The sequence below is a fragment of the Carcharhinus amblyrhynchos genome, chromosome 17 (assembly GCF_965287045.1).
Source record: "Carcharhinus amblyrhynchos chromosome 17, sCarAmb.v2.hapA, whole genome shotgun sequence".
NCBI classification, from domain to species: Eukaryota; Metazoa; Chordata; class Chondrichthyes; order Carcharhiniformes; family Carcharhinidae; genus Carcharhinus; species Carcharhinus amblyrhynchos.
This window is the reverse complement of record NC_137340.1, coordinates 9451353-9475570: the sequence shown is the minus strand read 5'-3', so window position 1 is coordinate 9475570 and position 24218 is coordinate 9451353. Positions and strand designations below refer to the sequence as shown.

The window sequence follows — 24218 nt, the reverse complement described above, 5'->3', positions numbered from 1 at the left end:
ATGGGAGGATGCCATTAATGAGTGTGATCCTTTGTTTGTTCCTCCTGAAGGAGTACCTTTAGGTCTGTGTAATATTCTTCACTCGAGTATGGTGAACCTATTAAATTCCCTGCCGCGAAAGGCTGTGGAGGCCAAGAGTCACTGGATATAACTAATAAGGAAATAAATGGATTTCTAGATTGTAAAGACATCAAAGGGTATGGGGAGAGTGCAAGGCTAGAGTGTTGAGATTGAGGATTAATCTTGGCCATACTGAATAGCAAAGCTGGCTCGAAAGGCCGAATGACCTATCCCTGCCCCCATTTTCTATGTTTCTATCACTTTGCTTATGATCAATACTAGATTGATGGGATGGTAATTGGTTGGGTTGGACTTGTGCTGCTTTTTGTGGACAATCTGAATCATTTTCCACATTGCCAGGTGCATGCCAGTATTGTAGCTGAAGTGAAGCAGTACCTAATGAAGTGAACTAAATTGACTGAATCTGGCATCTGTGATATGGGGACCTCAGGCGGAGGCCAAGTTGAATCATACTCCTGACTAAAGATTGTTTCAAATGCTTCAGCCCTACGTTTTGCACTGATGTATTGAGCTGGTGGTGAGAACTCCCAGGGCAACTCCCTCCTAAATTGGTGGGACAGGACAGAGTCAGCGATGGTGATGGTGGTGTCTGATAAGTTGTCTGTAAGTTATGAATGAGCGAGGACAACTATGTAAGGCCAATGCTTGACTAGCTTGAGACGCAACTCTCAATTTTGGCATTACCCTCAGATGTTAGTAAAGTGGACCTTGAAGGGTGACTGGGCTGTGTCTAACATTGTTGTTTCCAATGCCTCGGTCGATACCAGGTGGTCCATCTGATTTCAATGCCTTTTATAGACATTGCCATGGTTTGATACAATTTAATGGCTTGCTTGGCCTTCTCACTTAAGAGTCAACCAGATTGCTGGAAGTCTGGAGTTGCATGTATGCCAGCCCAGTTAGGGACAGCAGATTTCCTTCTCTAAAGGACATCAGTGAACCAGATGGATCTATCTGACACTCGACAATGGTTTCAAGTTGACTATTACCAAGACGACCTTTTTAATTCCATATTTATTAACTGGTTTTAACTTCACCATTCAATGCCATGTCCCCAGTGCATTAGCTTGGGCCTCTGGATTACTAGTGCGGTGACATTACCACTATGTCACTGTCCCCACCCCCCCATTGACATTTTAGGAGAGGACTAGAATAGGTGATTTGATAGTTGTGCACATCTTTGGCCACGTTGGAATTTTATTGCTCCACCTGCCGTAAGAATCAGAGACGGCAAGGGGTGGAACATAAAAAGGTCCATTGACCTCAGGTGGGATTTTACGGTTTCAGGATGAGTGAGACAGTAAAATCCTACCCTAAGGGATGATTTCGCATGGTCAATCCGCCTAACCTGCACATCTTTGGACTGTGGCAGGAAACCGGAGCACCAGGCGGAAACCCACAACACGAGAGCAGTACATTCTAGAGCCAGCCACGGGACAGGATATTCTCGGTGTGCTAATGTACAATGGGAATGGGTAAATCTATAACCTTATTGTAAAGGAGCCCCTAGGTGACAACGATCATAACACGCTACAATTTCATGCTCAGTTTAAAGGGGAGAAGCGTGGAACAAATGTTGTAAACCTAAATTAAATGTAATTATAAGAGTCTGAAGGCGGAGATAGCTAAGGTGAACTGAGAAACTAGGTTGAAAGTGAGAACAGTAAAAATGCAGAGGCAGACTTTTAAGGAAATATTTAATAACTTTCAGCAAATACGTATCCAGGGAGAAAGATAGAAAAAAAGACTATTTGAGAAAAACGCATCTCTTGTGCCGAAATCTGGAATGAACAGGGGAACGTGTACATATACTGTACTTGGATTTCCAAAAGACATTTGTCAAAGTTACTAGAAAAGTGCAGATGGCGCAGGGAGTAACATATTAGTACGGATAAAGGAATTGTTAGCTAACAGGAAGCAAAGAGTAGGGAAAAAATGGGCCTTTTCAGGTTGGCAAGCTGTTAGTAGTGCAGTGCCAGAGAAATCAAGGCTGGGGCCTCAACTATTTACAATCCGTGTCAATGAATTGGATAAGGAGACCAAACGTATGGTAACTAAATCTGCTGATGACACCAAGATAGGCTGTCAAGCTGTTAGGGAGCAATAAGAGATATAGATATGTTGAATGCATGGGAAATCAACCACTTTAAAGAGGAAGTGAAACCACAAACCGTACTCAGGCTTAGACTCTGTCAACATTGTGGTGAGGATCAATGAGGTACCAAAGGTGCATTCAACCATGGAGGGATGTAGAAGTGAAGATAGAAATCCATTGAGTTGGCAATTGAATTTTTTTTTTTACGGGCACTGCATCTTGAATTTGTTACAGATCAAAGTGCAATCGACAGGGAGGGTTTCAACAATTTCAACTTTCTAGGAAGCCTCAGCAACTTCAAATGAAAGGTGTGTGCACACATTGGGGCTGAGTGCACAGCTATGCAGAAAGGACCCCTCCCTCTCCCACCACTGCCCCTCCCCCACCCCACCCTCCGCTCCCCATCCAGGCGCAATTGACACCTCGTCTCTGCCAGAGGACTGCGAAGTTGTACGCCCTCACTTGCAACTTCTGACATGGAGGAAGGGAAATCTCTGCTGCAGGATGGAGTGCTGCAATGACTTATCCTGCTGAGTGACAAGGAGGCATGGAGATTAAAGCGACCTGACCATTTCAGAATTTACACGTCTGACAGGCCGGAATAAGGTATTGATCACAAGGCCTGCCTGAAATCATTATGTCAGGGGTGATCTTGAGGTCTGCCAGGGCTAGAATTGGTTGGACTTCAACCTGGTGTTGTCAGACTTCTTACCGTGTTTACCCCAGTCCAATGCCAGCATCTCCACATCAGGGCTAGAAGGTGTGGTCCAGCCATGACACCCTTCCATCCCAGCAGAGAATGGTGAGGTCAACTTGTTGCCCTCAACCTGAGCCCACACAATCCCCAGGACTTCTAAGGGCCTTCCTCTGCAGAGGGGAAAATGGCCACTAGACCTACCTTCTTGTGCTCCCTAGGGACCCAAGATGTCAGTGCCACTGTTGGCACTGCCAACGTGCATAATCTGAAGGGAGGCAGAGTGGGAAGTCTGAGGGGGAAGGGGAGCCTCAGTGGAGGTTTAACAGGGAAAAGGAAGTCTGAGTGGCTCTGAGGTGGGGGAGGTGGAATCAGCTCAAGTCACCTTCATACCTGCGTGGTATAGGAGGCGGGTGTGGTTACCCGTTATTTGTGGGTGAAGGGGAGGATGCTCCTCTTTTTGTGAGGGGTTTGACGGTGCATCACTTTTTGGGTGGATCATGGACACCATGGCGCCATTTAAAAATGGTGGTCTGGTCTCATAAAAGCATGGCTGGCCAGCGGGTTGTCCAGTGTGCATAAATTAACATCTATCATGTGAGAGAATCTCATCTGTTGGTTGTGGGAAAGCCTCCAGTTTTCCTGCTGGCTTGGGCACTTAGCCCAAATTTATGAGAATTGTGGCCATAGTAGATGGAGCATAAATATTGAAAAATGTGCGCTTATCCATTTTGACAGGAAGAATAAGAACAAAGAACAACACAGCACAGGAAACAGGCCCTGCGGCCCCACAAGCCCACGCCACCCATTTTGACACTCAGTGAGTGCCTCATTCCAATCCTTCTTCTACCTACCACTTTTGCCTACGCCTCTTGGACTTCACAATAAAGGGGTGCAAATAGAAAAACAATACTGTATTTAAATGGAGAGAGACTGCAGAATTCAGTGGTACAGAGGGATCTGGGCATCCTGGTACATGAATCACAAAAAAAAATTCATATGCAGGTACAGCAAATTATTAGCAAGGTAAACGGAGCGTTGATGTTTATTACAAGGAGAATGGACTGTCAAAGGAGGGAAGTTTTACCACAACTGAACAGGTTGGCCATACTGTGTACAGTTTTGGAATCATTATTTGAAAAGGGACATAATTGCGCTTGAACCAGATAAGGGAAGGTTCATGTGACTCATTCCCAATAAAGAAGTTATCTTCTGAGGAAATGTTGAATACACTGGGATTATATCCATTGGACCCCGGGAGAATTGTAATGAAATATATAAGATCCCAAGGGAACTTGATTGGGTGGATGCCAGGAGACTGCCTGCTCTTGTGGGGGAGACTGGAGCTGAGGGATGCAATTGAAGAATCAGTCTCCCAATTAAGATGGAAATGAGGATTTTTTTTCTCATCCAGAGGATCATTGGAGTATAGAATTTTCTTTTCCCGAAACCAACAGAGTTATTCAATTTCTTCAAGCTAGATCGATTTTTGATATTTATGAAATGAAGTCAAAAGGTTATGGGAAGCAGACAAGGAAGTGGAGTAGAGACTGCAACCAGATCAGCCATGACTTTATCAAATGATGCAGATGGCTTGAAAGAAAGAACAGCCTGCTTCTGCTCCTAATTTCTATGCTCTAGATATATTTGTTACATAGCTTGTTCAGGGCCAAAGGGCACAAGCTTACTAGCCGCTCATGCCACCCTCTCGCTGCAGCGTGGTCACAGAATGTCACGCCCAGCCAAATCTCTGTTCACTATAGCGGGATGGAAAAAGCCTGCCGGTGTGAACGGCCGTAACATTCCGGCCAAAGGTGTGAGTTCCAAGTCGCATTAATCACAACAGGAACAAAAGGCAAAACCTTTAGAGCAGTTTTCATGAAAAACGTTTCCCAATAGCTATTCCCATTGAAAGTCAGATAATACATAGCAATAGCAGTTAGACAGAATGTGTGTAACACAGAAGAGATTCTCCTCTTCTAAGACACTCCTCTTCTTCAGAGTTAAAAATTTGTCCCCCCTGTTTTTGGACACAGATGTTGCAATTTGCAATCTGCCCCCAGTCCTGTTGATGCTGGCAGCATACAATCATAGAATCCTCACAGTGAAGAAGAGGCCATTCAGTCCATCAAGTCTGACAGAGTACCTTATTCGGCCCTCTCCCCACCCTATCCCCATAACCCACGCATTCAACGTGGCCAACCCACCTAAACCTGCACATCTTTGAACAATCTGGAACCGCCTGGACAATTTTTGCATGATTGGAGCATATAGCCATGTGTGATCCACACCGCTGTCTGAATGTTCAACAAGGAAGCCTTGCAGCCCATCAATGCAGCCTGCCCCACGAAACGGGAGCTGTAAACATGAGGAGAAATTTGTTGCTAACTGTTTCTGCATGGATTGAGTGAAAGAAAGTACATCCCAAAAGGAACAACAGGGGAAAAAAAGGCTCTTAGGTTCATGGTGATGGCACAGGAGGGCTTAGTGATAGATATTGTGAGGAGGATACAGGCCACGTGGCCCTCAAAGAACATGCTCCAAAACGAATGGGTTCGGGAGGCAAAAAACCGAGAATCTGGTCCAAAGGACTGAGCAGAAGTGCCATAAGAAGTTTCATGGCCTCAAGAGGGTGGTCAAAGCCTGTGAATGCATTTTCAAAGGATATCTCGTGCTGATGCACCATCAATCTTTCAAATTTCATAATGCACCACAGCTGTATCACTGACCAATCAGCATTCCAAACCCTGGACTTCCATTCAGGAAACCAGAGTATAAACAGGGTACAGATAGTCTAGGTGACTCTTCTTTGCCTCCTCCTCTTTGTTCTCATTTAATTTCACCAACACTTGTAGGCTTAAGTGGATACTCTTGTACTATTTATTGACAAACATTATCTGTTAACTTAGGCTGGCATTAAATAAGGCAGCGACATTCCAATTTTCATCCTCAACAGTGGGGTTCACTTGATTTCAGACTGCTTCCCTGTTATCTGCTTCAAGGTTTCTTTAATTTAAATTTACAACGTTTCAGTGCTAATTGGTTGTTTGACTCCAATGTTATTTATGAGAAGAATTTTCCAATTACAGCAATCAACTATCCTTGTCTAATAGCTCAAAGGTATCTATCATTCATGCATTCTTACGTCATTGCATTTTGAATAAGCAGCACAGGACACAAGTATTTTTGTTTTCATCGTTCTTTATTTTACACTAGTACTTGGTCTGACTTTAAGTAATGCGATAAAACAAATGTGAAAATAAATATGAAATGCAAAGAAAGAACTTAAAAGTATACTGGATGTTTTGGAACCTCAGGCCGGTCGGCGCAACATCGTGGGCCGAAGGGCCTGTTCTGCGCTGTAATGTAATGTTCTATGTATAGCATCTTGGAGCCAAGGGTGTACTTTTGTCTCGTCATTGGAATAGAACTTAAACCCCAAATCTATCTGATTCAATATATTTTCATAACATGAAGTACAGTTGTACCTCACGGGAAAGTTCTTTGTGAGTACCAACTTGTTGCCTCATGTGTTCAGTTCTTCAGGCATTTTCTGCAGGGACCTGGGGACTTGGCAATGGACGAAAGACTTCCTATGTTTTATCTGCACTCAATGTATAAGAGGCAAGAGTATGCAAACCTCCTGCCCTCTGTTACTTTAAGACTCTAAATAACATATTAATGTACAAGTCTCCATGTGAGACTGTAAATAATGCAAAAAAACTTGTGAAAATTTGAATAGCAAACATACCATTAAGTCAATATTAAAATATTTATTTGTACCATGGGGTTCTGGGGATTAAATCCAGATGTGAGATGAAATTTGAAATATGTACTAAGTCAAAAGCTACCATGAGCCTGAGGCTGCTTGGAAGTGCCTTACTGTTTCCTAATCATGTTTATATAAGATGATTCCATTTGAGAATCAGACACAGGATTGAATTTTCCCCTGGGACCAGCGTCCACTTCCCCAGCATAAAAGACAGCGTCAAGGCTACCTCTCCATGACTGTCGCCCTACAGCCATTTAGCGGCTGTTAGGCCTTCAAATGGCTTGAGGCAAGCCTTTGGCTCCAATCCGAGGAGGAAGTCCCAATCAAACGGTCAGCGGGTGCTTTGCTCTCAGCAGTGCTGTCAGTCACGATAGCAACTTCTAGGACAGCAGACAACCCCTAAAGGCAGGCAGCTCGTAGCTAGGACTTGCCGGGAATTTCAGGGTTTTGCCGGGGTCAGAGTGGTAGGCCCCAACAAACCTGAGTGGGGAATGAGGTAAGTTTTTTTGATGGGAGGGGCCAGAGTGAGTCCACCACCCAGCCTGGCCACATGGCTCTCCTGATTTTGCTGCTAGCCATTAACTGGCCAGCGAAAGGCTCCCACCGGCCAGTGGCTGCCGGACACGTCTCCCACAATGGATGGAACACCTGTGTTCTCAGAGGTGGTGGACACAGCATCATTATCATAGTGTCCAATTATGCATACCACGGTCCCTCTCCAACCACCCCACCCCCCACCTACCCCACCTTCCCAAATTCACTCGGGGCAGTGTAAAATTCCAGGTGTACCCTTTTGTTTTGGATGAATCAACCAAAGCCCATAGATTTTTGCGAACTTGGTGAAGATCAAACCCACATACCAGTGCTTGGCATGGATCATGGGAAAGCACCATGTTGGTCAATGCCATATTCAGAAGAGATAAGGCCTTGGCCTTGTTCTTGGAACTAGGTGTGTGATAAATCTTCACTTCAACACACCGGAATGGTGAAGTAAAGAATTCCTTCTATTCGCTTCATGAGTGACGAGTGGTGTTTTTGATGTGTAAGATACATTTTGGTGTCAGCGAGTGGCACCTAACGGCAAGATGTTGACTTGCTGCTTCTCAGAATCTCAGTTAGATTTGATCAACACCAGAGTCAAACTTCATGCAACTGCTTCAAGACAATATTCAAAGGTTGCAACACCGCAGGCATCAGAAACATCTGAGCACCTATTAGGGGGATCAGACATTCTCTTCACATTGACAACCAGCAGCAGTAGAATAATAGCAAAACCCAGTGAGTCATGTTGCCAGATGTGGGACTTTTCACCTTCCATCTTTACCCAACTCAACTCCAGAGGGAACCAGACACAGTCTCTGATTTTAAGAGTGTTGAATTGCAGTTGGTTGGTAGGGGGATGGGTTAGCCAATTAGCGGCTGCTGGGGGCAGGAATAGAAGCTGGATTTTGCCAGAATGAACCTCATTTAAATTCACCATAGCAGCCATTACTGTGTTTGCCCTTTGGCTGATACAGCAGCAGTAATGATGGATGAAGGAAGACAAGTGGTGGAATTTTCTGGCCATGCTCGCCCCCAAGGTCAGAAAACCCCACCCGAGATCAACGGACCTTTGCAATGGTCTGGGTCCCACCTGCTACTACTCCCATGGCAGGCAGGTCAATAAAAATTCTGCTCAAGATGTCTGACATCTGAGGCCAGGCTGCCCTCACTTGGACGACCATAAGGTCTTCCTTGAGGCATTGAGGGAAAGGAAGTTCATTCTCTTCCGAAATGATGGCGACAGAAGGGGAAATGGTGATGTGGTGACAATGTCACAGGGCAAGTAAGCCAAAGCTCATGCTTTAGAGGACATGGGTTCAAATCCCACCAAAGCTGTTTGTGAAATTTAAATTCAATGAATAAATCTAGAATTGAAAGCTAATCTCAGTATAGATGACCATGAAACTACTAATTTTTGTAAAAACACCCCAAGTTCACAGTTGTCAATGCCAATAGATGACGGTATGGCAACATTTTGGATCATGGCATTTGTCTTCCTGAGAGTCCATTTGCTAGTGTAGGTGTTCTTCTGTATGGAAGAGCATCACATGACATGTTAGCTCATTTTCTCTTTAAAGATGCAACCCTACCTGACCTGATGAATAGTTTTACATCATCTTCAGATTTCCAGCATCCATAGTATTTTCCTTTTGTCTAAATATAATTCAGTTGCTTTGGCTTTATGTACCAGATTGCCAGGGCTCAAGATCTTTAGACATGACCTACGGACTATAATATGGACACTCATGGACTGACTGAATAACTGAAATATCCATCCAGCCAACTGAACTGTTAAAATTATTTCTAACCAAGGTACTTCGCTTAACACTTTAAAAGGAAGATTAACTGTAAGAGTAAAATATAATGCTAAAGCTGGAAACTGTAATAAAAATAAACATCAGGTGTATTGCACCTGCAGACACAACAGGTGAATCATCAATTGAGGTAGAACCGTTCCGACAAAGCCTGATAAAGAATCTGTGTTATTCTGAGGAGAAAATCTACATCTGAAACATTAGTCAATCTTTTTCACAGATGCTGCTGAGTATTTTGAACACCTTCTGTTTTCAATTAATGATAATAAATATAATGTAATGGGTACAAATAGCATCTACTGTTTACCATATTGGGTACTTATCCCCTACTGATACAGATGACTCTACTAAATAAACCTGTCATGTGACATATTTCCAAGGATATGAGTTATATCCAATTTTGATTAAGGGTAAAAGCAAAGTAACTCATCAAGAGAGAGTCTGCATTGAGCACCAGAGACCAAACATTCTTCGTTCATTCATTTCTCACTTGGCAATAACATAAATCATTGCCGTTTTGTGATCATTTGAGAGTAGCCCTGACCTCTGAGGATTAGACTGCTGTTTCTCACTCAAGGATTTGATAATGTCAGTAACAACTGTATTTCTCCACAGGGAGTATCCAAAGAAACATGTTTGCATCTAATTTACATATTCAATTTATGATATACTGAACAAAATATTCAGTTTAATGAGTGACTGCTTATTAGAACTTCAAATGTTAAGACTTCATTGAGTTTCCCAAAATATTACAATCATGTGTAATATTCGTTAGCAGCACTGTTAATGCAGTATGACCAGTTAATTTATTATAACCACTTTGCTTCAATACAAGTATATATTGCACTGGAACACACGAACATCTAGAATAGGAGCAGAAGTAGGCCATTTGGCCCCTCAGCCCTGCTCTTTCAGTCAATAAGATCATGGCTAAACAGTTCGTGTTCAAATTCCACATTTCCCATCTTTGCCTGATAATCTTTGATTCCCCTGCTTAAGAAGAATCTATCTAACTCCGCAATATTCAATGACCGCCCCCCTCCCCGACCCCTGCCACCTCCACCGCCTTCTGAGGTGGAGAGTTGCAAAGTTGCACAACCCTCAAATATTCTCCTCACCTCTTTCCTGAAAGGACGACACCTAATCAGAAACAACATTTCCACATCCACCTTACCAAGGCTGTTCAGGATCAAGTCACCCCCCACTCTTCTAAACTGCAGTGGAAACAAGCCCACTATGTCTAACCTACCCATTTCCAGATATCAATCTAGTAAACCTCCTCTGAACCGCCTTGAATGCGCTTATTTCCTTCCTTAAATAAGGAGACCAAAACCGCAGACAGTACTTCAGATGTGGTCTCAGCAATACCCTATAGAACTGAAGCAGAACATCCCTGCTTTTATGTTCAATTCCTATTGTAATGAAGAGTGACATTCCTTTATCATCTTAATTCCTTGCTGTACCTGCATACTGACTTTTTGATACCCATACAGATTGCATTTGTTGCATAATGTCTTTCAAGTTTTAAGCAACATAAATGAATAAAATTAAAATAATAGGTACAGAACTTTGTAAAGGTCTTCAATATGGCATCATAAAGTAAACTCCTGACTAAGAGAGCATGTAAAGCCAGGGGACAACAGAATTATAGACAGTAAACTGGCTATAAAATAAAAAATAGACAGTATGGGTTGAAGTTATTTACTCAAATTAATGGAAGGTAGTTCGTAGGGATGAGTTCTGGCACCGCTGCTGTTCTCCAGTTACATAAAGGATTTGGATTTTGAATCGGAAGTACAATACCAAAATCTGCTCATGACACTGAATTGGAGGACGTAGATTATAGGGTCAACATAATGAAAATGCTAATCGCAAGTACATGATCAGGCCATTATGTTCTTGGCATTTTAGGCAGCAAACAGGTAACTCTGAAGTGCCTTCCCTGCAACTGATGATGCACACACTGTAAATAGTGTATATAAACTACTTTTTAAGTCAATATCCTGATACACCCACAGCTCTTCCTTATTAGAAGCTTGGCTGAGCAATCCTACAACATGGTAGCACTGGTGGCAGCACCTACTTGGCTAACTGCTGATGCAACATGACAAGCACCCATTGCGCAAGGTGATCACAATCCTGGGTCGGCATGAGGCCTCGTTAAATGCCTTGGTGACATCGTCACCAAAGTTGGGTAACGGTGACAGTGCTGCAATAAGCAACTGCCCCTATCTGCCTGTTTTCAAGCCTCAAAGTCCCAGATTGTTGCTGGAAGACTTGCTGCAAAAACTTTCTATATTTAAGCGTGGTCTTTGGTCTCTTGACCCAAATACAACCAATCTAGGTTGGTTCTTTCCCTTCTTTTGCGTGACTGGGTGTGATTCAGATCATTGATACCCATGTCTCTCGGGTGTCAGATGGGCGTGTTCAGTCTGTGCCTAATAACTAGTTCCGACCAACAACAGCCCTCACCAAAGCATCATCAGCCTGTCCCAACCGAGCAAGTTCAGTACACCACCTGGATATACGCTGAGGTGCTCAGAAGGTCCACTTGTCTTGCGGTGCCAAACTCAGAAACACCACTGAAGCCGAACCAGCCAAAATGGTACATAAGGCTGGAAACCTGTTCGCCATCATTTTGAAATGTTTATATTGTGATGTGAGGTGACAGTACAGACGGCAGAATTTTTCCACAAGAGGCACTGAGTGGCTCAGATGCTGCAGTATGGGACACTCCAGTGTTTCTGCTCAATTAGATTCTCCATCACACCCATAAAACTTGAAAGAGATCATAAACTGTCCAAATCCTCACCTTGTTGCACCATCACCAGCTCTGGAAGTATTTTGCCACTCTGGCTTTCAGCTGGCTAAACCTACCAGAACCTAGAGCTCCTATGTGAAAAAACACTCACTGGACTCTGACATTCACATGAATTAGTATCCTTTTTTTTAAGTTATTCTTAGTTGTAAAACTCTTCTGTACTACCTTCTTCCTGTGTGCGTGTGCGTATGCAGTTGTGATGACCAGTCCTCTGGTTTGAATGTACGAATAAACAATACTTTGGATTTGATCTAAAAGACGGTTTGCTGCAAGTCACTTTAAAATGACTTCATAGACAGAAAGGTTTGGGGAAACATGTCACATTGGCTATTTCAAAAATTAAATCTGATTATGAACAGATGGTGGAAAGGAGATCAGTTTGCCTCGCTCCCCTGGACGTAACAGACTCCAGCAAATAGGGAAAATAAAACAACAAAATAACACCTATCTCACACTTCGAAAGTAAAGTTTGTCTGCATTCCCAGGATTTCTAGTCAATTGACTGAGAGGTCAAAGGGCTCCCAATGTGCTTCAAATTTGACACAGGCACTGGCTGATCACCTTGCATGGCTCCTCACAATTCCTCTTCAGCCTTCCAATGTAAAACTTAGGGGTTGGGAAGAACAAACATGTTCAGGGTCAGATTACCATCACACCTTGCTGCATGGGGCAAGAGATCAGAGAGACCCTTTATGTCATTTGAAACCAAAGCATTTACCTACATAGGACAAATGTATGTGTTTACAGTAGGGCATCTGACAAAGTTGGTGAGATTCTTCCAATGGACACCAAGGTCACATTCTGCGAGGTCAGTGTGCCTGCTCACCCCTAGAAGGGTGCTACACCCACTACTACCAAAGATTAAGGAGGAACTTCAAGGCATGTTGCACAGGCGCATTATTTCCTGGGTCATACAACCAATCAACTGGTATTCCGATCTGGTCATCGTTCCCAAGCCCAATGGCTGTCTTCCACCTTGTGTGCATCTTACACACCTCAATGAAGACTTACACTGGAAAATCCACCCAATGGCATCAGTAGATAACTGTTTGGTCAAGCTCGCCAATCGCATTCTTTTTACCAAGCTCAATGTGAACCGCAGCTTTTAGCGAATAGCCCTTGACATTGGCTCTAGACTGTCAAAACCTTTATCATGTCATTTGGTCAATTTTGCTTAAACCACCTCCATTTTGACATTTCGTCACCCCCTAAAACACTCTAACATACCATGTCAACAATCCTCGAGGACAAACAAGGTGCTAATCTGCCGTATGGACATCATCCTCACACATAATTCTACAAGAGTTGAACACGATCATAAGGTAAAATAAATCCTCAAGGCTGTCCAGGAAGTGCGCTTCATGTTAAATTAAAAATGTGTGTTCTCCAAGACCAACATAAAATTCCTGGGACATATCATCTAATGGCATGATATTATAGTTGATCAGCAGAAAATGATGGAAATTACTGAGTTTGTCCAACACAAATTCAAGGTTTTCTTGGGATGTGTGAACCAGGTTGGAAAATTTATCATAACTTGTCTACAGTCATGGAACCCTGAGGGGATCTCCTACGCAATTTCCAACAATGGTTCTGGGGCGTGGAATAACTAAACGCCTTTTAATTCATTAAATATCGGCTAGTTTCCTTGGATGTTCTTGACCACACTTTGTTTACTGCCATCACCGCAGACGCCTTCTCCACTGGTTCAGTGTGAAATGTTAACAGATTGGATATGTTAATCTATGAGGTACATAATAAAGTTACACTGACATCTGGCAGTCATGTGCCAAGTACACTAGGCAACAGACAGTGTGGCCTTGATGGGTGATGTGCCTCTCCTGGAGCCCACAACTGATTTTTTTTAAAGTTAACGGAGGGTTCAGATAATACAGAGCAAGACTCCAACGTTCAGAGAAGGGAGAAAGCAATTGGGAGGGAAGGGACAGATTGCACTGGTCTTCATCAGTACTGCAGTGATACTTTTAGTTCTGTCCTTACCACTGATGTTAGCAGTAGATTTCCAGTGTAGAATATGTATGTATACACCATTTGTCACATTATGGTGCTGATTTTATGTCTGTATATGAGACATGGATTTAAGCAATTTCTGGACCTTGGTCTGAAAAGGAAATCTACTGAATAGACATCTTGAGGAATTTGGTCAGAAAATCAAATATTGATGAGAGTCCATGTGGACATTTTCAACAAAATGCAAAACTTTGTATGAACCATCCACCAGCACAACTGATCTCAAACGTTTTATTTAACGGAACTAATTAAGCACAAAGACCATATGTAACTATTACTTCAACGAAATAAAACCACCTGTGCAAATAAAGGAAACAACAAATCTATTCCAGCTCACCAAGATGCGCAGAGCTATAGGTCCAAAGGGAGGTTGCTGCAAACATGATCGACAGGTATTCAAGCTTTCCTTAAACATAGCAATAATTATGATTTTACGAACATGAATCTGCAGGTTACTTTGCATCATTCAATCATATATACGCGCGGTGGCTGAATGAATGCTCACATGCTTGAAGACAGTTTTGCTTTACAAACGTCAGAGGAGTTAGTCTTGTTTTTGTTTGATTGTTCAGAAACAAACAAGGTGCCTCCTACCTTATCCGCTCATACTTCTGTTGGTGACAATAAAGTGACAGCAGCATTGATTCCACTCTTGTGAATTATGTCATCACCCTCCTGCAAAACAGTATTACTGATTAGTATTACTTCAGGGTCTTTACATCAAGTGCAGAATTAGAAGTCATTTGCTTTTCCTTTCGAACCTCTCTGCATTTTCCTTAAATAACATGTTTCAATGAATAAATTTGACGAATTTAATGAATAAACGAATAATGCTTTGCGAACCGCAGGGGCGTTGTTTACAATAAACATTGAGTATCTGCAGCAGTCTCAGCTTTGGAAAACTTACTCAATTCTTCTAACTTGGCTCTTGAACTGGTGGGTTCAATAGTTTCAAAATTCTGCTGAAATATTCTTTGCGAAAGCTACCTGAGGGGTGCTTCCTGAAATAAGTCAATCCATCAGAAAGTACAGATCTAAATCAAATTTGTTTCGCCAGATATCAAAAACGGAAAGTTTTCAAAGCTGCATTAAAGCAATCACTTTTTATTTGAACTGCTCGTAATTCAGAAAATCAATCACGTCGTTCTCTGAGCTGAGATAATATAAAAAATACAATATAAAAAAGGATAGCAAGAGTTTTTATAAATATATAAAAAGGAAGAGGCTGGCTCGGGTGAATGTTGGTCCTTTAGAGGATGAGAAAGGGGACCTAGTGGTAGGGGATGGGGATATGGCTAAGGTCTTGAATAACTTTTTTGTTTCTGTCTTCACGGAGGAGGACGACGTGAATAATTTGCCGGGTGTTAGCGATGGAAAGGTGGTAGGACTGGAGGGTCTTTATGACATTACTGTTACTAGAAAGGCGGTGCTCGACAGACTGGAGGGGCTGATTGTGGACAAGCCCCAGGACCGGATGGAATGCATCCGAGGGTTCGGAAAGAAATGGCGGAGGTGATAGTGGATGCCTTGGTGGTTATTTTCCAGACGTCGCTGGATTCCGGGGAAGTGCCGGATGATTGGAAAACGGCTAATGTTACGCCGTTGTTTAAGAAGGGTGCCAGGCAAAAGGCGGGGAATTATAGGCCGGTTAGTTTAACGTCTGTGGTAGGTAAAATGTTAGAATCTGTCATTAAGGAGGAAATTGCGAGGCATCTTGAAGGGAATTGCTTGATAGAGCAGACACAGCACGGTTTCATTAAAGGGAAGTCGTGTCTGACAAATTTACTGGAGTTCTATGAGGATGTGTCTAGGGCGGTGGATAGAGGAGAGCCGGTGGATGTGGTCTTTCTAGATTTTCAGAAGGCGTTTGACAAAGTGCCTCACAAGAGGTTATTGCAGAAGGTCGAGGGACATGGAGTTGGGGGTAGGGTGTTAGCGTGGATAGAGGATTGGTTGTCAAATAGGAGGCAGAGAGTGGGGGTCAACGGGTGCTATTCGGATTGGCGGATGGTGACTAGTGGAGTGCCCCAGGGGTCGGTGCTGGGGCCTCAGCTTTTTACCATTTATATAGATGATCTGGAGGAGGGAACCGAGTGTAGAGTGTCGAAATTTGCTGATGACACCAAGATTGGGGGAACGGCAAATTGTGCGGAGGGTGTGGAGAGTCTGCAGAAGGATCTAGATAGGCTGGGCGAATGGGCCAGGGAATGGCAAATGGAATTTAATGTTGGCAAGTGTGAGGTGGTCCACTTTGGTAGGAAGAATGGTAGGAAGGACTATTACTTACAGGGCGAAAAACTGCAGCAGGCGACGTTGCAGAGGGACCTCAGGGTCCTTGTGCATGAGTCGCAAAAACCCAGCTTGCAGGTGCAACAGGTGGTCAGGAAGGTGAATGGGATGCTGGCCTTCATAGCGAAGGGGATTGAATATAAAAGTAGGGAGGTCTTGCTGCAGCTGTATAGGGCATTGGTGAGGCCGCAACTGGAGTACTGTGTGCATTTTTGGGCGCCGCACCTGCGCAAAGATATTTTGGCCTTGGAGGGAGTGCAGAGGAGGTTTACTAGGCTGATACCGGAGTTGAGGGGGTTGAGCTATGAGGAGAGGCTGAATAAACTGGGTTTGTACTCGTTAGAGTTTAGAAGAATGAGGGGAGATCTCATTGAGACGTATAAGATGATGAATGGGATGGATAGGATAGAGGTGGAAAGACTCTTCCCGCTCAAAAAAGACAGTAGGACTAGGGGACACAGCCTCAAGATAAAAGGGGGGCGGTTTAGAACGGAGTTAAGGAGGAACTTCTTCACTCAAAGGGTGGTGAATCTCTGGAATTCTCTGCCCGTTGAAGTGGTGGAGGCTGCCTCGCTAAATATTTTTAAGACGCGGGTTGATGGGTTTTTGATAGGAGAGGGGATTAAGGGTTATGGGGAGAGAGCGGGAAAGTGGAACTGAGCAGCGACAGATCAGCCACGATCTGATTGAATGGCGGGGCAGACTCGAAGGGCTAAATGGCCTACTCCTGCTCCTACTTCTTATGTTCTTATGTTCTTATGAGACTGTGGAAAGTCTAATTTTGTTTCATTTTGGAAGAACACAGTTCACACATAATTTTTGGACAAAGAAAGAAATCATGCCATTTTACTTATCAAATCTTATCAAGTGTTTGTCTCTGCATGAGACACCCAATTTGTTCCTTTCTCCTGCTGCTTGTACCTTTAATATTTTCTTTTTTTAAAAAAACAGAAACATCTAATTTCTTGTTAAAAGATTTAATCGATTCTGCTTCTGTAATGTTTGCCTGGCAGAGTAATTTACAAATGACGTAGTAGAGTTGTGGCGTCCTGCAGGCTTACCTCCACACTTGATTTGCACACATTTCAATTGTAGAAAAAAAACGTCAAGGTTATAACTACTGACGACCTGCTCACCCCTATTTCAGCATCTACAACACAGCCCTCAGCCACACTAAGAGCTCACAATATAACAAGTGGCCTGCAAGCTAAGGTAGCGGAAAGAAGGACAGGGTTCTTAAGTTCATAAGTTGTACTTTTCTTGTGTCCACGTCTTTAACACGAAAGAACTCAAATTTGTTTCGTGCCTCTCAGGACCTCGTGATGTCCTAAGGTGCTTTTTAGCGAATTAATTACATTTGAAATATAGCCACCATTGTTATTTAGGGAAAAAAAATGGCAGCCAGCTTGTACACAACAACATTTCACATACAGCAGGAGGTAATTAACTGATCTATTTTAATTCAATTATTATAAGGACATCTTTGACCAAGTCCATAAGAAACTACAAACAGTCGTGAATGAAGCCCAGTCCACAACACAGCTTCCCATCCATTGACTCCATCTACAATTCCCACTGCTTCAGAAAAGCGGCCAGCATAATTAAGGACCCCACGCACCCCAGACATTTTCTCTTCCATCTTCTTCTGTTGGGAAAAAGTTACAGAAGTCTGATACCAACTGCCTCAAGAACAGCTTCTTCCCTGCTGCCATCAGACTTTTGAATGGACCTACCTTATATTAAGTTGATCTTTCTCTACACCCTAGCTATGACTGTAACACTATATTCTGCATCGTCTTCCTTTCCTTCTCCCCTATGTACTTTATGAATGATATGCTTTATCTGGATAGTGCAAAAGAAACAACACTTTTCACTGTATACTAACACATCTGACAATAATAAATGAAATCAAATCAAATGTAAGCTTTTTTTGCCAGCAGCATATGTAAAAAAGCAATTAACGTTTGAAAATAAACTAAAAAGAAAAATTGCACTTTATAAATATGTTTGATTTGCCTGTGAAAGATGGCATTTACTCCAATAATTAGCAAATATATTTAAAAGAAATATTTAAGTTAAGTAACTACAGATTAAACAGGATATGTATCACCAGTTTAAACTTAGTAAAACAATGTAAGAATGACAGGTGGTCTACATATTTGAGATTGTCCTCTTGTGCATTGTGCTCTGTTCTGGTTTTATTACCCTCCAGTTTAGTAAGTAAATCCCAAGTACTGCTTTTCTGACAAGACGATAACACTTATTTTAAATGCTGTCTCTTTTGACAACCTGCATACCCATCAATTACCAGGTGCTCTGGTTATTTGCCAGCGATGAGGAATTTAAAATCTAACTAAATCATATTGATAAAGATCGCTTTTGTGGACTATAAAATTAAAGGTCACAGCGTAGCATCGAAATACCAGCAGGTATTTGTAGCAAATAATCAACTGATTCAGAAAGATACTGTTAAATGTTACAGTAGGTGACTGCAGCATTCAGAGAACGTTACAATTCATGAAGTGGCTGCTTAAGTATCTAAATGAACACATTCTGCCTACTTTATTCTGGCACATTGAAAAACTGAATGTGCATGCCATGATTTTCAAAGCAACTATCTTGATGAAATCTATGGATACAAAGCTTATATTTTCTGAGGCAGATCCAAATTGAAAATGGGAAATCGGAGACAGGGAACTGACCCTCCTCCATTCTCTAAGGAAACAAAAACTGAAACAGAGATTAAAAATTAAAAAGCAAAACTTCTGGCAGACTAAACGTGGTTGAGATTAGATATAGGGACACCCGAGCTCTGTTGCTGCAGTGGAAGATCGAATCTAATGACGCACTCTGGGCACGCTGAAGAATGATGTGGGTATGCCGGCGTTGGACTGGCGTAAACACAGTAAAAAGTCTGACAACACCAGGTTTTAGTCCAACCTATTTATTTGATAATAAATAGGTTGGACTAAAACCTGGTGTTGTCAGACTTTTTACTGTGTTCACGCTGAAGAAGACAGAGGCCAGTTCCCAAAGCTGCTAGCTCAGTAAGTTGCTTCTGTTGTTCCTGTTGCTTGTAGAAAACAGTGGTGGATTTATGCCATCCAGACAGAATTGAGAAAGTTCCGCACATGTGCCATTTTTGGTAAAGTCGGTACCCAGTCGGTTGGGCATAAGGTTAACTCTGAGAAGAAGGGGAGCTGAAATTCTTCATGAGGAAGACAGAATTTAAGGATTTTGTGTCCGAGTTTGATGACCTAAGTCCACTGCCCAGCCAATTTGTAAACTCTTTCTTAGCTGTACCTGCCACTTAATGTGCAATTTATTATTTGCCTCTCAATTCAAATGTAACTAATGTTGATTCTTTGTTAGAATAGCGGTTGTCATGCTGAGCAAAGGCTTTCCATTTCATAACTTCGAACTTAGACTGTATTCCTGTGGAAACTTCTGGAATTGTTTTACATATTTTACAATGGCCACTCACAAAGGTGACTAAGATGGCTGGCAAGAGGTCAGGTGACTTTTGCTTATTTAACATACTATCTCAACCTTCCACAAAGTTATTTTTAAATAACCCTGGATGTGAGGCCTCCCCAAATGGACAATCTCCCTGAATAGTCCAAGATCTACATTTTAAAATAAATTAAAACACAATTGATATTTTGTTTAAAACATTAAATGAAGTGATAAGTGACAACTGTGATTAAGATCTTCCATCTGGACCCATTGTTATAATGTATGTACTTTATAATTTGAACCATATACATTAGTTTCATTTGCCAGTTTTTTAAAATTTCTACGATTTTACATTGTAAATGCAATTTAGTCAAATGCAATACAAAAAACACCCCTTTGTAGAATTCACAGCTGCCATTGATCGAAGCTTACTCAAAACAAAATCAATGAATTTCTACACTAGGATTGCAAAAGAAACAAAGTCTACAGGACACATTATCCGCAAGTTAAGCTTGAAAGACCATCATCTATCTCCCATTTTGTACTGATGTCTCTGAATTTTCAAACCATTTTGGTTGTACGATGCCAATAGTGGTCATGTGATTGAAATTGAGTTGACATAATAAGTTCTATCCAAAAACTCAGTAGAGATCTGGGCAGTCTGCAAGAGAACACAGAAAGAGGCAGAAAAAACAGAGTAAATAGGCACTGTAATCTTTGCCTTTAAGAACCTGGAGGCTGTGAAAATCTTAGAAGTCTCTTAGCCTGATTCTTCTTTTCCTCAAAAAATTCCACCAGCACAAAACTTGGCCTCCTGGTAAAGAAGCCACAAGGAACTGACTTAATTGAGCTGCTGAGAAGCCAACCCTTCTGGAAATGCTGCAATAATCTAAATGTTCAACTTTAGCAATTTAAACTTATCTCAACTACATTGAGTGCAAAAAGGATCCTCAGTAACATGCCTGCACAGACTGACCTGCTGCAATAAGCCAAACACGTGAACTGTTAATTCTTGTCTTGGTTTAAACTTGTAGAATCTTCTTTCATTATATCTGTCCTGGGTGCATGGTGTGTGAATGACATAGCATTCGGGTGCTTTTGGGGTGAACGTGTGAACAAATAATCGTAATTTTTAAACCCATGAAAGTTTGTTTCTTTAAATTGACACACTAAAGGGGTCTTAGAAACACACTTTTCAACATGAACTGATTGTGGACAGTAACAAAAGGGAATTGGAGGTTTCAGTTTTTTCCTTCTCCCCTGTTTGGAGCAAAATTGTTATCCAAAGCAGTATCTAGAGCTCTGGTGAAGTGTCATCCAGGCTCGAAACATTGGTTCTATTCTCTCTCCACAGATCTGCCCGACCTGCTGAGATTTTCTAGCATTTTCTGTTTCTGTTTCAGATTCTAGCATCCGCAGCACTTTGCTTTTATCATACTAGGTTGATTCTGGAGTTCAGTGGGTTAGCTTATGAGGAGAGACTGAGTAGGCTGGGGCTTTACTCATTGGAATGCAGAAGAATGAGAGGAGATCTTATAGAAACATGTAAGATTATGAAGGGAATAGGTAAGATAGAAGCAAGGAAGTTGTTTCCATTGGAGGGTGAAACTAGAACTCAGGGACATAGCCTCAAAGTAATGGGAAGCAGATTTAGGACTGAGTTGAGGAGGAACTTCTTCACACAAAGGGTTGCGAATCTGTGGAATTCCCTGCCCAGTGAAGCACTTGAGGCTACCTCACTGAACGTTTTTAAGACAAGGATAGATAAATTTTTCAACAGTAAAGGAATTAAGGGTTATGGTGAGCGGGCGGGTAAGTGGAGCTGAGTCCACAAAAAAGATCAGCCATGATCTTATTGAATGGCAGAGCAGGCTCAAGGGCCCAGTTGCCCTACCCCTGCTCTTGTTCTTATGTTCTTATATTGCTTAGTTTGTTTGACTCTTGTATAATAAAAAATCTTTTGTTTTACACCACAAAGTCTAGTAACTAGGATTTTGGATGTTTTCTTTTTACTAACAAAGTTGCCATCGTCTACCAAGATCAAAACAATCTTCTTTAGAAATATGACTGTTTTTCTTCATTTGCAAAAGATCAGCAACTTAAAATTATGAGGACAAATGTTGCATACTTCATGGTCTTTGGCCAGACCCCAGGTTTTCGGTAAGGTTTGATTAGGAACCAGTACCATTTGATTTAAAATAGACAAAGTTTGAGATTCAAGACACTGGCTAATCAACAAAGCCACAAGATTATATGGGTATTGAACAGACAAAAATAAACTTTGCTATACAAGGTCATAAAGATAAAACAATTTACAATATACATCTTATTCTCTAACATTAAGGGTCAATAGAAGATGTATGTAAACTAATAGGCAAACTGTGATTGAACACATTACACACTAAATGGTAAGAGTGACAGAGTCCATGGTTTCTCAACAATCCACCCAGACGTCAGTAAACAGTGACTCAACCAATCTTGTTGAAACTCTGTCTCTCCCGTGAGGGATTCCTGTCCTCACTTTTAATGATCTCACCTTGAAATTCTCTCCAAAGATGGTTCCAACTGCGACAGCATTAATCACGGTTTGTCTCGCAAGCTTTTGATCTTGTCTCCCAAAATTCTGTTTCCCTGGATTTCTGAATATGCATTCAAGCACCAACTGACAAGCACACTTTCTGCTTTATGGTCAGGCTGAGCAAAATGCTACTGCTCTAGAGTGCGACCTTTGTGCCAAAGACCAGCAGCACAGAATCACCAATTGTCCAGCTGCCTCCCAAGATCTTCACAGCATCATCTGATTCACTTTGATTGCCAGGACTTCTCCTGAGCTATCACCACAGCCAACTGCAGCCCTTCCTCTGGAGCCTTTCTCTTGCTCTTCTGTTTTTTCTCATCTTAAACTATCTTCATCCCCTGAGGCTCCCCTTTTGGAACCTCTCCCTCTTTGGGGCCTCTCATCATCCCCTGCCTGGGAGACTTGTTTTCAATGGCATTCTGCTCCATTGCGCAACACCATTTTCCCTTTCTACACAGGCTGTCTCAGCCCTAAGGACTCAAAATGCCAAACTGCCCATGCACAGCCCACTCTGTTTATGCACTAGAGGAAACTCAAAGGTCTGCCACAAGGCACTGACAGTGGTATTGTCATTTGACTAGTAATCCAGAGATCCAGAGTATTGTTCTGGAGATCTGGAATTTGAATCCCACCATGGCAGATGGTGGAATTTAAAAACTCAATAAAGTATCTGGAATTAAAAGTCTTATGATGATTATAAAACCACTGTTGATTCTCATAAAAACCTAGCTGGCTCACTGATGTTCTTTAGGGGAAGAAACCTGCTGTCCATATTTGATCTGGCCTACATGTGATTCCAGACCTACCACAATGAGATTGACTCTTAAATGCTCTCTGAGAATGGCCCAGCAAGCCACTCTGTTGTACTCAACCACTTCAAATGGAACAAATAGGAATAAAACTGGACAGGCCAACAGGCATTGACCTGGGAATCAGAAATGACAATGGCAAACCCAGCCCCGTCAATCCTGCAAAATCCTCCTTACAAACATCTGAGGGCCTTGCGAAAGCTGGGAGAGCTGTCACACTGACTACTCAAACAACAGCCTGACTTAATCATACTCATGCAATCAAACCTTACAGATTATATCCCAGACACCACAATCACCATTCCTGGATATGTCCTGTGTCACCGGCAAGTGGCTTGACAGTACCATCACAGACCAAGCTGGCCGGGTCCTAATGGACGTAGCTGCTAGACTAGGACTGCAGTAGGTGGTGAAGGAATCAACAAGAAGGGAAAAAAAAACATCCTTGACCTCATCCTCAACAACCTGCCTGCTGCAGATACTGTCCATGACAGCATCGGTAGGAGTGACCACGGCACAGTCCATGTAGAAACAAAGGTCTATCTTCACACTGAGAATAACCTCCATTGTGTTGAGTGGAACTACCACCATGCTAAATGGGATAGACTTTGAACAGATCTGGCAGTTCAAGACAGGGCATCCATGAGACACTGTGGGCCATCAACAGCAACAGAATTAGACTCAAGCACAATTTGTAACTTCATGACCCAACATATCCTCCACTCTACCATTACCATCAAGTCAGGGGATCAATCCTGGTTAAATCTGAAGTGCAAGAGACATGCCAGGAGCAACACCAAGTATACTTAAACACGAGGTGTCAACTTGGTGAAGCGACAATACTTGTGTATTGAACAACATAAGTAGGAAGTAATAGGCAGCTAAGGAATCCCACAACCAAGGATCAGATCTAAGCTTTACAGTCCTGCCAAATCCAGTGAATGGTGGTGGACAATTAAACAATTTACGAAAGGCTCCATAAATGTCCCCATCCTCAATGATGGGGGAGCCCAACACATCAGTGTAAAAGTTAAGGCTGATGCAGTCACAAGAATCTTCAGTGAGACGTGCTGAGTTAATTGATCCATTTTGGCCACTTACCGAGGTCCCCAGCATCAAAGATGTCAGCCTTCAGACAAATAAAATCATTCTATGTGATCTCAAGAAATGGCTGAAGGCATTGGATACTGCAATGGCAATGGGGCCAGACAATATTCCAGCAATAGCACTGAAAA

The 24218-nt window shown here is 42.3% G+C and overlaps 1 protein-coding gene across 2 annotated transcripts in view; it reads right to left on the bottom strand.

The window, feature by feature from the left end:
- pcdh15b (protocadherin-related 15b) overlaps nt 1-24218 on the bottom strand; it is a 1349261-nt gene that overhangs the window by 1100137 nt on the left and 224906 nt on the right. For both annotated transcript variants that reach the window (XM_080205457.1, XM_080205459.1), the window contains exon 2: nt 14446-14526. The gene's annotated coding sequence lies outside the window, so the exon portion shown is untranslated. The remainder of the gene's footprint in view (nt 1-14445; nt 14527-24218) is intronic.